Source organism: Phalacrocorax aristotelis, chromosome 9 (assembly GCF_949628215.1).
Source record: "Phalacrocorax aristotelis chromosome 9, bGulAri2.1, whole genome shotgun sequence".
NCBI lineage: Eukaryota > Metazoa > Chordata > Aves > Suliformes > Phalacrocoracidae > Phalacrocorax > Phalacrocorax aristotelis.
In genome coordinates, this window is record NC_134284.1 from 37,309,797 (window position 1) to 37,325,256 (window position 15,460).

The 15,460-nt window shown below is 48.7% G+C and overlaps 1 long non-coding RNA gene across 1 annotated transcript in view; it reads right to left on the minus strand.

Annotated features, from left to right (window-relative positions):
• LOC142062237 (uncharacterized) overlaps positions 1 to 15,460 on the minus strand; it is a 365,718-nt gene that overhangs the window by 228,104 nt on the left and 122,154 nt on the right. Inside the window, exon 4 of the long non-coding RNA XR_012662407.1 lies at positions 964 to 1,063. This is a non-coding gene — a long non-coding RNA (uncharacterized LOC142062237). The remainder of the gene's footprint in view (positions 1 to 963; positions 1,064 to 15,460) is intronic.

Sequence of the window (15,460 nt, forward strand, 5' to 3'; positions counted from 1 at the left end):
CCAGCCCCTGCAGCACCTGGGGGCAGCACGCACGACCTCGGGGGCAGCCCAGCTCACGTGGACAGCCACGGAAGAAGGAGGAGACCACAGCTGGGGCTGTGCTGCCTTCCCCCACCTGGGAGAAGGGTTTAGGGCAGGTTTTAGGGTTTAAAGCTGGGTTTAGGGCAGAGCAGCTACCAGCTTGGTGTATGTCAGTGATGGATAAATGGGGAAGAGGAAACTTGCTTTGGCTCACTTCAGACAACCGCTGGCCCCGGGTCATCACATGTCTTTTACAACACTTTTGTTGTACATGAGCTGCTTCCTCCCTCCACCCATCCCAGGACACAGGGATACCAGCCCTGCCTGAGCATCATCACTTTCAGCTCCAAACACTTGCCGCCGCAGGAAAGCTAAGCTGCGGGGATCTCTGCCTCTCTCACATTAATTCCACTTCCAGCAAGCCAGTATTTGTTGATATCAGAATTACATGCAGATATCAGACTTTTATTCAGACTATTACAAGAATTGCTATAATCTCTCAATTCTTCCTTTGCTCCTTATCGTACTGGTTCAGCTCTTGCCTGCTTCATAGAGTTGCTGTCTTTGTATTGCCCTTTGTTCAAATTTGCACTCAGACAACAATTAGAGGACTATGCATCGCACATTCCCATCGTATCACACAGGCATTTATTTCTCTGGAAGGCTGGCAGCAACCTGAAACAGCACTTCTTTTATTAATGGGAAACCACTGGAAGAATCGCTGCATTCCTGGAGCTTTTGCCTTTGGTTGTGTCTCCCACCACACAGAACACACCTTTGGCTCTTTAGCAAATAAATAAGTCGTCAACTCCGTGAGAGCAAGCAGACAGAGGACACAAAGAAGAGTGCCCGATTTGTGTGGTGAGTCTGTTCATTGATCATTCATGGTAAATCTTGGCTATGGACTACAGAAAAAATATGAGACTGCTTTCTTAGACATACCCTCCTTTTGTTGCGCGCTTCAAAGTCTTCGGGCGCAGCCAGCCTCCGGGAAGGCACGGCAGAGTCTGTCATTGCGGGCACTGAAGCTTGCAAAGAATAGCTGTGGCAGAGGAGAAAGAGAGCCCCATTTGAAATAGGAAAGGGGAAAATGTGTAAGCCCTTCCCTCTCCCCACCACAGGCTCCCACTTCCTCATCCCAGCTAAAGCTAAGAAGGTAAAAAATATACTTTAAGAGAAAGATTCCTTTGAAATGAGGCAGAACATGGTTACAGAGAGATGAAGACGATGGCTTATGATAAGGGCACAGCCAGCAAGGAACAGTAACTTTGGGAACAATGGGTATTTCACAGGTATTAGATCTGAGCACAGTCAAGGCTGCTGGGAACTGCAGTACAGGCAGCGGGGTGAAAAGGTGCCCAGGCTTTACTGGGACTTTTTCTTCCTGTTACTTTACTGATAACGGGGAGGGGGGTGAGAGACAGCAGAAATGATCAAGAATATCCTGATCAAACAGGGAAACTATGGAGGTATGTAACTACTGTGTCATCTCTGTTTCCCCACAATCGGTCCGTAGCTTCTGCTGAGCTGACTTGCAAACAAGCATTTCATAAACCAGACGTGCGTTTGCAGACACAGGGAGTGAGAGGTGACGGGATGATTTTAAGAGGATGGTACCCTGAAGGGACACATCGAATGCAATCCTCTTGAGGACTTTAAAGCTTTTAAAGTTCAATACAAAGACAACTCTTTTTTTAGGTGACGTAAGTGTAATAGAGATTATATTTTAACCAGAAATTAGGAGTGGTGCCAAAGGAAGTCATCCTGACCTCTGGCAAGGCTGTGACCTGCCATGGCATCGCTCCCTGCCCAGCACCACCGCATCCCAGTCCCCCAACATCCCGATGGCAGGACAGCCCAGAGCAGAGAGGGCTGCCATGTCCAGACAGAAAACAGCTTTTCACTAGGCAACTGGTACAGGCACTCAAGTCCTTCTTCAGGTGAGAAACAGAGGGGGCAACTTTCAAGACCAGTTAATTATGGTAATGTAATTAAACAATTCAAAGGGGTATCCTAGCAGGGGTAAATTTTCCTGAAAAGTAGCATCCCTATAAGGGGTTAGCAGTAGGGAAGGTCAATGGAGGACTCTAATATATGGTCTATATGTCCGTATCAGATGGTAATATTGGCACTGATCCCAATTTTTCATCTCCAGCAGAGTTAAGAGCTGTTTTCCAGTCCTCTCCTGGGGATCGGGATTGAGAAGCCAAGGACAAACCGCTCTCCCGTTTCACTGAACCTGCCTTGCTTACGTGCTTCAACAACTTAAAACAGACTCAAAACTGGAAAGGCAAAACAAATTAAAAACTCAGAATAGAAACATCCCATTTCTGTTTGGAACCACTCCCTGTTTGTGGTGCGAAGCCCATCAGGACCATCACACTCCTGCAACGCTGGCTTATGGTGCAGCATTGTCCGGAGAGCAGGGCTTAAATTGAGATATTTTCAGGTAGTTCCGTGTTCTTGCAGTGGAAACCAGCGCTCAGCACTACAACGAGGAGCTTTGACCGCCCCCACTACAAACACGGCCGCAGGACAGCAAGGGGGAAGGCAGAGCTCTGCGTGGACAGATCAATAGGAAGCAGATACTGCAAAGCTGCTCTGGCGCAGTGGTGGCTTTAAAAAGGCCAGTTCTGAGGTGCAAAGTTTCAATGATAATCAGTTAAGTGTTATCCTAGCAAGACGACACCACAGTCACTGCAAGAATGTGCTGCCTTTTTTTCGTTGTTTTAGCATTCTCCTGACGCATTCTGGTTTTATTTAACAACTCTTACTGAGTAAAATGTGGAAAGTAGGGGGTGGAAAAAAAGGAGTGAACACCTTAACTGCTCTGAAAACTCCTAGATGTCTCTTCAAAACTTTTTTTTGGAAGTATTTGCTGGCGAGAATCTCCTCCACCATTATCCCAGGTGTGCTGTACGAGCTGCTTACCAGATTAGAATTAATTTCAGATAATTTGTTTCCTTTCAGAACAGTACGGTTGGGGAGCGTGCTTGGCCGGGACACCTCTGACTGCAGTAACCAAGTCAAATGGAAATAAAGGCAAAGACGACGCTGGTCTGACACACCAGGCAATTTCTGGGCAACTCAAAAGAAGAACTGGAGCACAGCTGTGCTCCAAGAGCACCAGGAGAACATCACATCGGCCCACTGGTGTCCTGCCGGATGCAGGCACTGGACAGAGCTGGCACGGTTAGGGGGGGTGGGAGGAGAAAAACCAGATTAGACCAGACCTCTGGTGCTCTTCTGCTTCCATTAACAGATTACTCATAGTGGAAAGATTTTTAATGCAAAAATCATTTGTATTGGTAACCCTTTCCGGGAGCTACCTGAGAGTCCCAAAGAGTCTTAAATACAGTTATGCCTAAACTGAAGATGCTTTTTGGTTCAGATTAATTTCTTTTTCTAATGGTTAGATGCTGCCTACTTCAGCAAACATAGCCATCTTCTCTTCCTAAGTACTTCGGTAGCACGCAATTATAGTTACTGTAATCGAACAATTAATGTTTCCATTAAAAATGCCTACTTGAAAGCATTTTATTTCCGTCACAAATTTGGAGTGGCTGAAACCCCCAGCAAAGGCTGGAAGTGGCTGGGTGCATTTCAGCAGGTGGGAGGAAGGGCGCCGCAGACGGCCGGCAGGAGAAGGCAGAGCCGCCCCGGCGCTCTGCGGGCAGCATCGTACGAGCACACGGCCACGGCTCCCCCTCGCGCCGCTCAGCGCGGTGTGCGCGTGCGTGCAGGCAGGGGTGGCACCGGCTCACGCGTCCCACCGCCTGCCCCGAACCAAAGCAGGCACAGCTGGGGCCGAGAAAACACCTCCCTGTCCCAGGGCTGTGCTGTTGCCTGCCCAAGCCTGCTCTGCCACCATCACCCATCCTCCCTCTCCCCTTTCCAAAAGACCAATTCTTCATGTAAGTAACTAATGTAAGTTCGCTGGTGACACCAGGCTGGGAGGGGCAGCTGATGCACCAGAGGCTGTGCTGGCATCCAGCGAGCCCTGGGCAGGCTGGAGAGCTGGGCCCAGGGGAGCCTCACGGGATTCAGCAAGAGCCAGTGCCAGGTCCTGCCCCTGGGGAGGAACAGCCCCCCACACCAGCACAGGCTGGGGGGGACCTGCTGGAGAGCGGCTCTGCTGAGAGGCCCTGGGGGTCCTGGGGGGCAGCGAGGTGACCCTGAGCCAGCACCGGGCCCTTGGGGCCAAGGGGGCCAGCGGTGTCCTGGGGGGCATGAAAAGGAGTGTGGCCAGCAGGGCGAGGGAGGTTCTCCTTCCCCCTCTGCTCTGCCCCAGTGAGGCCGCATCTGGGGGGCTGCGGCCAGTTCTGGGCCCCCCAGTTTCAGAAGGGCAGGGAACTGCTGGAGCAAGGCCAGCGCAGAGCTGCCAAGGTGATCAGGGGCTGGAGCATCTCCCTTGTGAGGAAAGGCTGGGAGACCTGGGTCTGTTCAGCCTGGAGAAGAGAAGGCTGAGGGGGGATCTCATCAGTGCTTATAAATACCTGAAGGGCGGGTGTCAGGGGGATGGGGCCGGGCTCTTTTCAGCGGTGCCCAACGCCAGGCCAAGGGGCAACGGGCACAAGCTGGAACACGGGAAGTTCCCCCTGAACGTGAGGACAAACCCCTTCCCTGTGCGGGTGCCAGAGCAGGGGCACAGGCTGCCCAGAGAGGCTGTGGGGTCCCTTCCCTGGGGACATTCACACCCCCCCGGACGCGGCCCTGTGCCCCTGCTCTGGGGGTGCCTGCTCACGCAGGGGTGGGACGGGGTGAGCTCCGGAGGGCCCTTCCAGCCCCCACCGGTCTGGGATTCTGTAAGAATATGCACTGCCTATCAAAACAAAACATTTTGACAACAAATCCAACATTAATCATGTTCTTTATCCCACACCCACCACCTATTACCATTAATATTTGCAAATAATACTGAAGACTTTTGTCCCTCTCATGTATAAGCAGCTCTAATTATAACATTAGTTATTAATATGTGTGCTAATAGTAGTATCATTACTGTATGATTTCTTAATCATGTATCAAGCTTACTATATAGCAAATACCATCTTCATTCTGGATGCCAATTAGCTCCAAAGATTACAATTAAACATATTTATGCATATTTATGCAAACACTAAAAGAAACTCATCCCCATGCACAGGATACATTACATTTTAGTTTCCTCTGACTACCGCTCATAACAACAACGTGTGCTCAGCTCACATGGCATGAACTGCAAACAATTATCACCCGCTGAATCAGCCCAGGTTAGCCCAAGACTTAATTTTTTTGTGTACTTTTCAGATGCCATCAAATCACAGATGCTAGTACTTGAAAAGATTGAGAGAGAACCCAACATATCCCTCTACCTCAGGGCAGAATAAGCCACAGACAAACCCCATCCCCAGGTTATGGTCATGGTGGCACTCAAGTCTCATATTGCATGCAAATTGTCTGTAGAGCACCAATTTAGTCTAGGGCGGGGATTTTCACACTTCACTTCATCACATCTCCTGTCATTTCCTGACACGTTCCACTCAGCCAAGAGCTGAAAGACAGAGCAATAATATAGATGTTTGTTGCCTTTGACTCTTTGTGTCTCCAATATCTTGCTCAGGCATGCAAATACACAGTAATTAGAGCTATGTGATACCAAAAGCCAAAATATTTCAAAGCAGCTGCTTTTGCCTTCTCTTTTTCTAACCCACAACAGCCAGTGTAGTCCTCCTCTTCTTCCCCTAACCCTGCTTTCCCTCCTGACCTCCATAAGGATGAGTCTTTACAGGAATTCCCCCTCAAAATGGCCCTGAAGAGTTTCAGGGTGGCATGAAATTTCTGAAAAACAATAATTAACAATTTGTTGCTGTTCATTCATACACGGCTCAATACTAAAAGAAAGAACAGCACCCAACCCCTAAAAAGGGAGTCGAGAGCCAGCCATGGGCACCAGTTGCACAGCCTTGCACAGCTATTATCTGCAGGGTCTGAGCTCTCAGCCTCTGCTGGAGGCCAGGCCAGGCTATCGGCATGGTTGCTCCATTGCCACCGACGTCATCTGTTGTATCTCCAGTGTACATGTTTATCTTTGGATATGAACACAGAATCATAGAATCATAGAATCATTAAGGTTGGAAAAGACCTCTCAGATCATCAAGTCCAACCCCCAACCCAACACCCCCAGGCCTCCTAAACCACGGCCCCAAGAGCCACGTCTGCATGGTTTTGGACCCCCCCAGGGACGGTGACTCCCCCACCTCTCTGGGCAGCCTGTGCCAGGGCCTGACCACTCTGGCAGTAAGGACATTTTCCCTCACACCCAACCTAACCCTCCCCTGACGCAGCTTGAGGCCGTTCCCTCTTGCCCTGTCACTGGTGACTTGGGAGCAGAGACCAGACCCCCCCTCACTCCAGCCCCTCTCAGGCAGCTGCAGAGAGCGAGAAGGGCTCCCCTCAGCCTCCCCTTCTCCAGGCTAAACCCCCCCAGCTCCCTCAGCCACCCCCCAGCACACTTGTGCTCCAGACCCTGCCCCAGCTCCGCTGCCCTACTCGGAGAAGGCTGATTACAGGTCCTGCCTGGGTCCTTCAGCTTCAGACCCTTCTCAGGCCACAAGTCTCATGGTGGAAGTCATCAGATGACCTCCCTATAAGGCAGAAGACATTTATCGATAAACTCTTCTCAGGCATTGATAAAGCCTGGGTAAAACTGATAGTGATGAAGATCCAGCCCACAGTCCACTATCTGAGTAGCTCTGACAGCCAGGAGAGCCGGGTCTTGCACAGAAACAAAGGTGAGCCGCGCAGGCGAACAGATGACCGAATAGTTTAAATAGAAAACGCAGGAGGCTCAGTGAGCTGCAAAAGGCAGCTTTGCCCAACTTTGTGTGGTATAAAGGAGCAGCTGGGAAGACGCCTCTGTTGTTGCCCTTTGGATACCAGGATATATCCCTGACGGACAGAGTCACCATCATCTGTTGTTGTTTGGAATAAAAAGCCCAAGACAAAATCACCCGCGTGTTTTTCCCCATGTCCTGACCCTGTGCGGGGGCTGGGAAGGCAGCACCTAGCGAACACCACACCGAGGGTTGGCTCTTTTGGAATCGAGCACGTTCTCCCTTGTCAAATACCTGTTTGCTACCTAACGTTGCAGATCTATAAGGCTGTGGTGAAAGCACTTCTTGGCTTCCCCACAGCTTGTACAGAACTGCTATTTTGCTATTCTATAAATGTCTAAATAAATAATGTACTGCTGTGCTTCTCTGTTGTTTTTTGTTTGGGGTTTTTTTTTGGTAATTTGGATATGAAAAGTTGAAAAATTAAGAAGTTTTACACGTAAACCTAACTAGATATTTAAACCTCTTTGCAAGCTTGTGTATAGGTTTCATACCTTAAGGCTCCGGTGCATAATTAGCATGCCCTGCTCCCATCATGGTTTTCTGTTAGAAAAGATTCTGGATGTCATCAGAAAACACCTTCTCTAATTTTAGTATGCAAAATTCTAATTACAGTATGAATTTTTTATTTCTTAATTCTTTACCATTTTTATTCACCCTCTGGGTACTGAAATATAATTAATTCTGCTTTACTTTTTCTAATAGATTTATGTGTATTATCATATATATTAAATTTCCAGTTCTGTAACTTTTTTCTTTTTTATTGCTTCCCACACTGACAATGTTCACTTCATTAAAAACAAGTAATCCCTGAGCTGCGATCAAGACATAATTGCACATTTTTGTGTTATAATAACATGCATGTTCTCCATATCTTATTAGTGAAACCCCCTGTTACGCTTGTACGACTTCGAGTAACCTCCCAAACTGCAAGTGGATTCCAGGCTAAGGCGTTAGGGGCACCGGTGGGATCGGTTCACGTGCAGTGATGATGGTCATACTCAGAGAAAACAATAAAACACTGCTTTTCCCCCCCAGCTCAATTCCCTCGCACCGTTCTGCATAGACCAACGCCAAGACCGCCGTCACAGCCCCGGCCTAGCAAAGTGGTTGCCCACCTGAAGCCCAAGGAGCCAACACACACTGAGACAAAGCGTATGGCAAGAAGGCGAGGCAGCAGCCCCTCCAGATCATAGAATCACAGAATCATTTAGGTTGGAAAAGACCTCTAGGATCACCAAGTCCAACCCCCAACCCAACACCCCCAGGCCTCCTAAACCATGGCCCCAAGTCCCACATCTACGTCTTTTAACTACCCCCAGGGACGGTGACTCCCCCACCTCTCTGGGCAGCCTGTGCCAGGGCCTGACCGCTCTGGCAATAAAGACATTTCCCCTCACATCCAACCTAAACCTCCCCGGTGCAGCTTGGGGCCGTTCCCTCTTGTTCTATCGTTAGTGACTTGGGAGAAGAGACCAACCCCCCACCTTGCTACAACCTGCAGAGCACCACTGCTAGTTAAAGCAGTGGCAGGTTACATGACCCTCCTTCACACATTGACCAGGTTGGTTAAGTTCTTCAGGTCCATAATTACACTTCTCAGGGAATGTAAGGGCCAAAAAGCCTGCATTCCTTTTTTTTTTCCTTCCTTTTTGAGAAAATCCCCAGTTCAGATAGATTTTTCTCATCTCAAAATAGTTTTTTTTTGTTCGAAGCTCAAGGTAATTAAAACCACAAAGTAAATTTGAAATGGTCAAAATGAGGGCAACAATTGATCTTCATCATTACTTTATCATATCAATTTGCTGATAGTAAACATATTTAAGATACTGACCTTTCAACTGGGAATAGGAAAGTATTTTAGTTTATTTAAATATACCAACTGCTCAATGTTTTTTCTAAGGTGGAAACACTTTTCTGATGCCAGAAGCTGCCCTCCCACGCTGAGCGAGTGGTTACCGCATGGAAAAGACACCGACCTACTCGGTTCAAACCCCACTGCACGCGCTTCATTTGCTAGCAACTTGATCTTAGAAATTTTATTATGCATATAGCTACTGTTTTTTCTTCCAGCCTTTAGCTCATACTTTTCTTAGCACTTACGAATTGGAAAAAAAGAATACCTTTTTAATGCACAGATAGAGACCAAAGGCAGAACTTTCTAGCAATTCATCCAAAGCTGTACAGTGTCCCCATATTAAGGGAGTACAAAGGGTACCGGAGATGTCGCTTAACAACTCTTCTCTTAACCATTAAACAATTTATCTGGAACGTACGCGAATATTAAGGAGTGGAAGGTAACACTGCTCGGCGTGTCGTACCTGTCCCGCTGTGCCTACCACAAAGGCATCAACCCTCTGCAGAAAAAGACCCCAAAACATCATCACATGTAACCCAGGCTTATTTTAAACCATGACGCTGTTTGTCTCACCTTACCACAGCTGCTGCTCAGCAGCCTCACGGCTGGCTAAAACGTGACCAAGATTCAGAAGATTAAAATATTTCCCAGTATGAAGCTACTCTGCTGTACTAACACGACTCACAGTAAATTTTAGTGTCGTTCCTCCCCCCAGCCTTTTAATATTTTGTTTCCTGGGATGACGTACAACAAAAACTGCTGTTAGTAATTACCTTCTGCTTGTAATAAACTGTCAGAAAGAACAGGAAAAGTCTGGAACAGTCATTCCAAATCCCATGGCAACATGTCAGCTCACGCAGAAAATCTTAGATCGGATTAGAGGTGTGTCGTGGCTGACAGAAACAGCGCAGAGCCCAAAGACACCGGGTAGCTGCTGGCTTTGGAAAACAAACGGGGCTCCCAATTAAGTGATGCTAGGCATGCCAGCCAGTTACTTCTGGTTTATCTCGTGTGACACCACCCAATATCACCTAGCACTGCCTGAATGACTTGTTGATATAATTAATTCAGCAAGTTAAAGATATTGCTGGTTTAAAAGAAGGCGAAAGAGGAAAAAAGCAGGAAGCTGCCCAGAAAACACGTGCTCCCACAACACCCGGCAGGAGATCTCACAGGCACACCCAAATTAAACAATATTCACTTAAGAAGAGACTTTTTTTTTTAAATCTTGGCACAAAGAGCAGGGCCTGTACTGCAATGGGCACGTCACCCGTCCTTCAACCCGCTGGACGGTGCTGGGAGCAGGTCCACCAAAAATCTTGTGCTTTATGTACAGAGACTTCAAAAGATCCGATGACCTTGGCGCTCACCGGTTGCCCAGTAAGGTTTAACCCCATCAGATACCTTCCCTAAGGGACAACATGCCTTGCACTTGCCAAAGCAGGCAGTTCCCCAGTGTGAAAAAACCAACATTTGTAAATCTACACATGTATGAATATATTTATGTAGCAAACCCATAGATTTTCCACACCCTTAGAAACAGAGCCAATGGGTGAAATCAGCCTTCTGCTACAGAAATGGGATCGACCGTCTTTCTCAAAAACAAAGAGCTGGCGTCAGAAGGTGAAGGTTGGTACAGTTGCCCACCACAAATAAAACTGTAGCTTGGCCACAGACACTGTATGAGATGATTGATAAAAGCTAGAAAATACCTGGTAGAGAGCACTTGTCCTGAACTTCAGGGAAGACTCTGGTGGAGCCATTTTGCTTTGAACGATGGGGCCAATATTGACGACAATTCAGCAAATTCCTCTGCGATTTCCAGCCAGCAGCGGGATATTCTCGAGTGCACGTTCCTCCTCAGCAAAGCTCAAGAGCCCGGTGAGCCAGACTCTCAGTTACATCAGTTTTACAATATCGAGTACTACAGCAGCTGCTTCCAAAGACATTCCTCTCTCTTCCTTTATGAAATACAAAGAATTATTATGAACACAGCTGCTAAAACCAAGAGGGATGTCACACCAAAAAAGGCAGGTAGAAATTTAGCTCATTCTCCCCCTAGTTAGGAACAGAGACTAGAATTAGAAAAGCCGTATGCCTTTCTAGTAGACGATCACAAATGACTTAGGCTGCACCTGACATTTTGACCTGGAAGGACAGGAAGAAAACTGAACACACACAGTGACGGTGCTACCCTTGCTACAGGATAACCACCTCCTCTACCACCCCTGATGTGACCACTAAACACCTCACAAGACCTTATGCAATATGGAAAATAAGTCATTCTGCTGATTTACTAAATATCAGTGGAATAAGAAGGCCCAGAAAGCCAAAAGCACTATTAACGTCACCTTGCAATGTTACAGAATTACAGAGTTGCATGTGATTTTTAAGGCAACTGTGGACTGTTTAATCCCATGGTAAAAAAGAGCCATTTAAAAAAAACCATTTTGATTTTCTATCAGAGATACCAAAACCACAGATAAAAACAGCACAGGCATATGAAATGTAAACTACTAGGTCAAACCTTCATTTTAGCTGAATCCTTACTACCTTTGTTTTAGAGGTAAAAAAATCTCTGACAGGCTCTTGGATGATATTAAAGGCGTTCCTGTGGTCAGGAGGTAGAAAGCCTCAGCGCTGGGGCTGGTTGCCTTTAGGTATCCCTCCCCAGCTCAGGTTCAAGACCTCTCTCTGAGTCCAAATGACAGAGACCCAGCAGTGTCAGGGCTTATTTCAGGCTCCCAGGGAATGACAGTAGACGCAGCCATCCTCCTGGCCCCAATTTTAGCTGGTACTTCTTCCCAGCTGGCTCGACAAATAAAGACACTCCTTCCCCAGAAAAAATAAGGGTGAAAGAGGGATTTCTGTAGTGAACAGCTCGCTGAAGCTTTATTCCACCTGGCTGCTACTCTGCGAGGACATTCATGTCTAGCTTATGGGTGAAGACCGCAATATAGCCCTGCTTTTCTTTTGCTTTTGTTTTTCTCTGTTTGTTGTTTTCTTTTACAGATTACAGTCTGTTACATGACACACTGTACGAGATGTAGGAGAGGTCAGTGTGATGCTGAGCCGAAGGCAAGGAGTGGCTGATCCAACCTACAAAAGGCACATAACGGCAATGTCTCCTGAGCCAGCATCGACCCCCACAACACAAACCACGCTTTCTAATGGTATTCTAGGAGATTACAGTATTTTATTTACACTCAGTAATCTAATTTGTGCTCCTAAAAGGCATAAACACTGATGTTCCATTAGAGCTATATTGATAGTTCGTCCAGTTGTTTGCTTAGAGAATCCCTGAAATCACAAAGTCGATTGGACGAACCCACACCAGCAAACCAGACTGCTGTACGGAGCAGAGAAAAGAAAAGGAGTTTCGGAGACAAAACTAGGACAGTTTGCATGGTTCCTCTGCAGGTGCAAGACCTCCTCTGCTCCACCTCCACCAGGTTACTTCTGGCACCACCTTAGAAATCTGGAAAAAGGCTTTATTGTGGGTTTTCTTGTGTTTTGAATAACAATTAAAGGGAAGAGACATCAAGATAAAAAGACGGAAAAGGCATATGGGGCTCTCCTGCTACTAACCTGCAACTCCGCTAAACTGCTACCCAGTGGAGACCCAGCACTTCATCCCAGCTCTGCCAGGACAGGGTTTAGAATAGGAAGAACGAAAAATGGTGCATCTGAATGATTAAAATAGAACTAAAAATCAAGAGCACAGCAACAGCTTAGCACAGATATCTTAGGTCACCTTAGCTTTACACAGCCTAAGTGGAAGTTACCTGGTCAGAACACAGCAGATCCGTTTGGGTTTTCCACATGTAAAAGGACTGGAGAAACACTTATCTTTTCTACACTAAGGTAAGATGATCATATCCAATAGATTATGGCTTTTTAAAAACCATTTTTAACATAAAAAGAGGGTCAGGATTCAGACTACATTCCTCTTTTTGAACTGATGTTATAGAATCATACATAAGACCTCTGGGATCATCAAGTCCAACCCCCAACCCAACACCCCCAGCCCTCCTAAACCATGGCCCCAAGAGCCACGTCTGCATGGTTTTGGACCCCCCCAGGGACGGTGACTCCCCCACCTCTCTGGGCAGCCTGTGCCAGGGCCTGACCGCTCTGGCAGGGAAGACATTTTTCCTAATATCCAACCTAAACCTCCCTGGCACAACTTGAGGCCGTTTCCTCTTGTTCTGTCACTGGTGACCTGGGAGAAGAGACCAGCCCCGCCCCGTTCATGCAGAGCTTCCATCTGCAGATGCACAGCCTGCTCTCGGAGGCACTGCTGAACTGAAGCATGCTTCTCCCCCAGCAGGCAGCTCCCCCAGCTGTGTTTTTGGAAGAATCTCCAATGCTGATCTCATGTAAGTACTTTTCTTCTTTCAAACTTGTTTTTCTTTTCCTCCTGTACTCACATAAACATTATTTCCACACGTTTCGTATCAGCATAACGCATGAATCATATCATATCTGTCCTGCATTATCCTTATCATATTCTCTAATGGAATTGGTAGGTAAAATTATTTCCACCCGCTAAAGCAAAAGCTTCATATCTTTGGGTTGCCTTCCCTGGCCTCCTGTCGTTTCCCAGGCACTGCCTGGGTTCAAGAGCCATCAGTCCCCCAGGAGTACGCCGGGATGGCACCGACCACGGCGGTGGCAAGTGCCACTTGTCACGCCGGGAGTGGTACCGCAGCCTTTCCTAACTTGTTTTCTCAGCTGTCAGATGATATTTGTTACTTCTCTTCTTCACAATACTACATTCAACAACTCCTGCTAGGAGAGCACAGGCACGGCAGCTGCAGGAGAGCCCCACATCCCCACGCCCTGCAGCTCAAATCAGTGCCCAGTGGGGGATTTCTGAGCAGCCTGGCATTTCATCTGACCCCAGCCGAGTCTCCTACATCTTTTGGCCAGATGACAATCCTGGCTGACTTTTTTCTGCCAAGCTTGACCACTGGCGATGTTACCCGAACGAGCAGTGCTCCCAGTGCTGTCTCAGAGGTAGTGGCTGGTCCACGTCTTGCTGTTTGGGACTGTGCTTTCCTTTCCACTGCCTGATTCAGATGGGGCGGTCGAGCTGCACCGAGCCCGTGCCAGCCCTGAGACATGCCCCTTTGGGAACACAGCCCACCCAGCAAACAGAGGAGTAAGCCCTCAAAAACCTTTGCTGTGACCTGCAACCTGCCAGCGAAGGGAGGGCAGAGAAGCCTGCTCAGCCTGTCCCCATCGCAGCTCTGCCTCGAGCACAACCACCCTCAGCTGCTGGCTTTGTGCTGGCGGTTCGCTCTGCAGCCTGCTCAGGGTAAAGAGCACAAAGCCACGGGGCTGGCCGTGGAAAGCACCGCCGCCTTAGGTACACCCGGGCTGGCGCAAGGACGGCGGCAGAGGGCTGTGCTGGCAGGGCTGTGCGGAGCCACCGGTCTGCGTGGCCACAGGAATCCACTGAAACGCCGGGGGACTGGGGGAGGCTGAGCAACAGCGATTCACAGAATCCCAGAATCCCCGACTGGCCGGGGGTGGAAGGGCCCTCTGGAGCTCACCCCGTCCCACCCCTGCTGGAGCAGGCACCCCCAGAGCAGGGGCACAGGGCCGCGTCCAGGCGGGGGGTGAATGTCTCCAGGGAAGGGACCCCACAGCCTCCCTGGGCAGCCTGTGCCCCTGCTCTGGCACCCGCACAGGGAAGGGGTTTGTCCTCATGTTCAGGGGGAACTTCCCGTGTTCCAGCTTGTGCCCGTTGCCCCTTGGCCTGGCGTTGGGCACCGCTGAAAAGAGCCCGGCCCCATCCCCCTGACACCCACCCCTCAGGTATTTATAAGCACTGATGAGATCCCCCCTCAGCCTTCTCTTCTCCAGGCTGAACAGACCCAGGTCTCTCAGCCTTTCCTCACGAGGGAGATGCTCCAGCCCGTGATCACCTTGGCAGCTCTGCGCTGGCCTTGCTCCAGCATGTACCAGCCAAAGTGCTGTTGGTAACTATATAACAGCCCCCAGTCTATCGGCAGAGCCCACCATCACAGGACACCCAGACACACCGGCTTAGTCCTCAGACACGAGCGTGCCAATACGATGCTGTTCCATGCTGATCTGGGTTAGCCCCAATCCAGTGAGCACAAGGCAGAAGGCACAAAGAAACACCTGAGAATATTTTATACACTGGTAGATGACACTTCCATACTGGCTTTCATACAGGCTTATATTGTCCAGCTACAGCGTGCACGCAACGGGATGGGCAGAGCTGGGCTGAGTTCTTTGGTAGCGCTCCTCTCTGGCACAGCGATAGGATCAGCTACAAAAATATTCAGAGAAAAACACCCAAAACATCCATGTACACACTAGCCTCCTGCGGGTGTTTCACCAAGAGGGTGTTCGAATCCCACTTATACTTACTGGTACTAAAGATTTGATTTCCAAGTCATGCAGGACAGATCAGGGAATGTGATCCATGCCTTGGGCACGACGGTGGGAAGACAGAAGCACAACCACGAGCTGCGAGGGCGAGCCGAGGGAGCTCCCACGGGACGTGCTTGTCCATCGGATTGCCCTGGGCATCAGTAACAAGAGACTGCGCAGTGTCGGGGGAAGCTGGTGCTAGAGCAGCTTCCCAGAGCAATGCTGAAGGTCATGGTGTTACTACCGCAAATACAAAAAGCCCATTCCTCTGTTTCAGTGTTTGGTACCGGTACCGCTG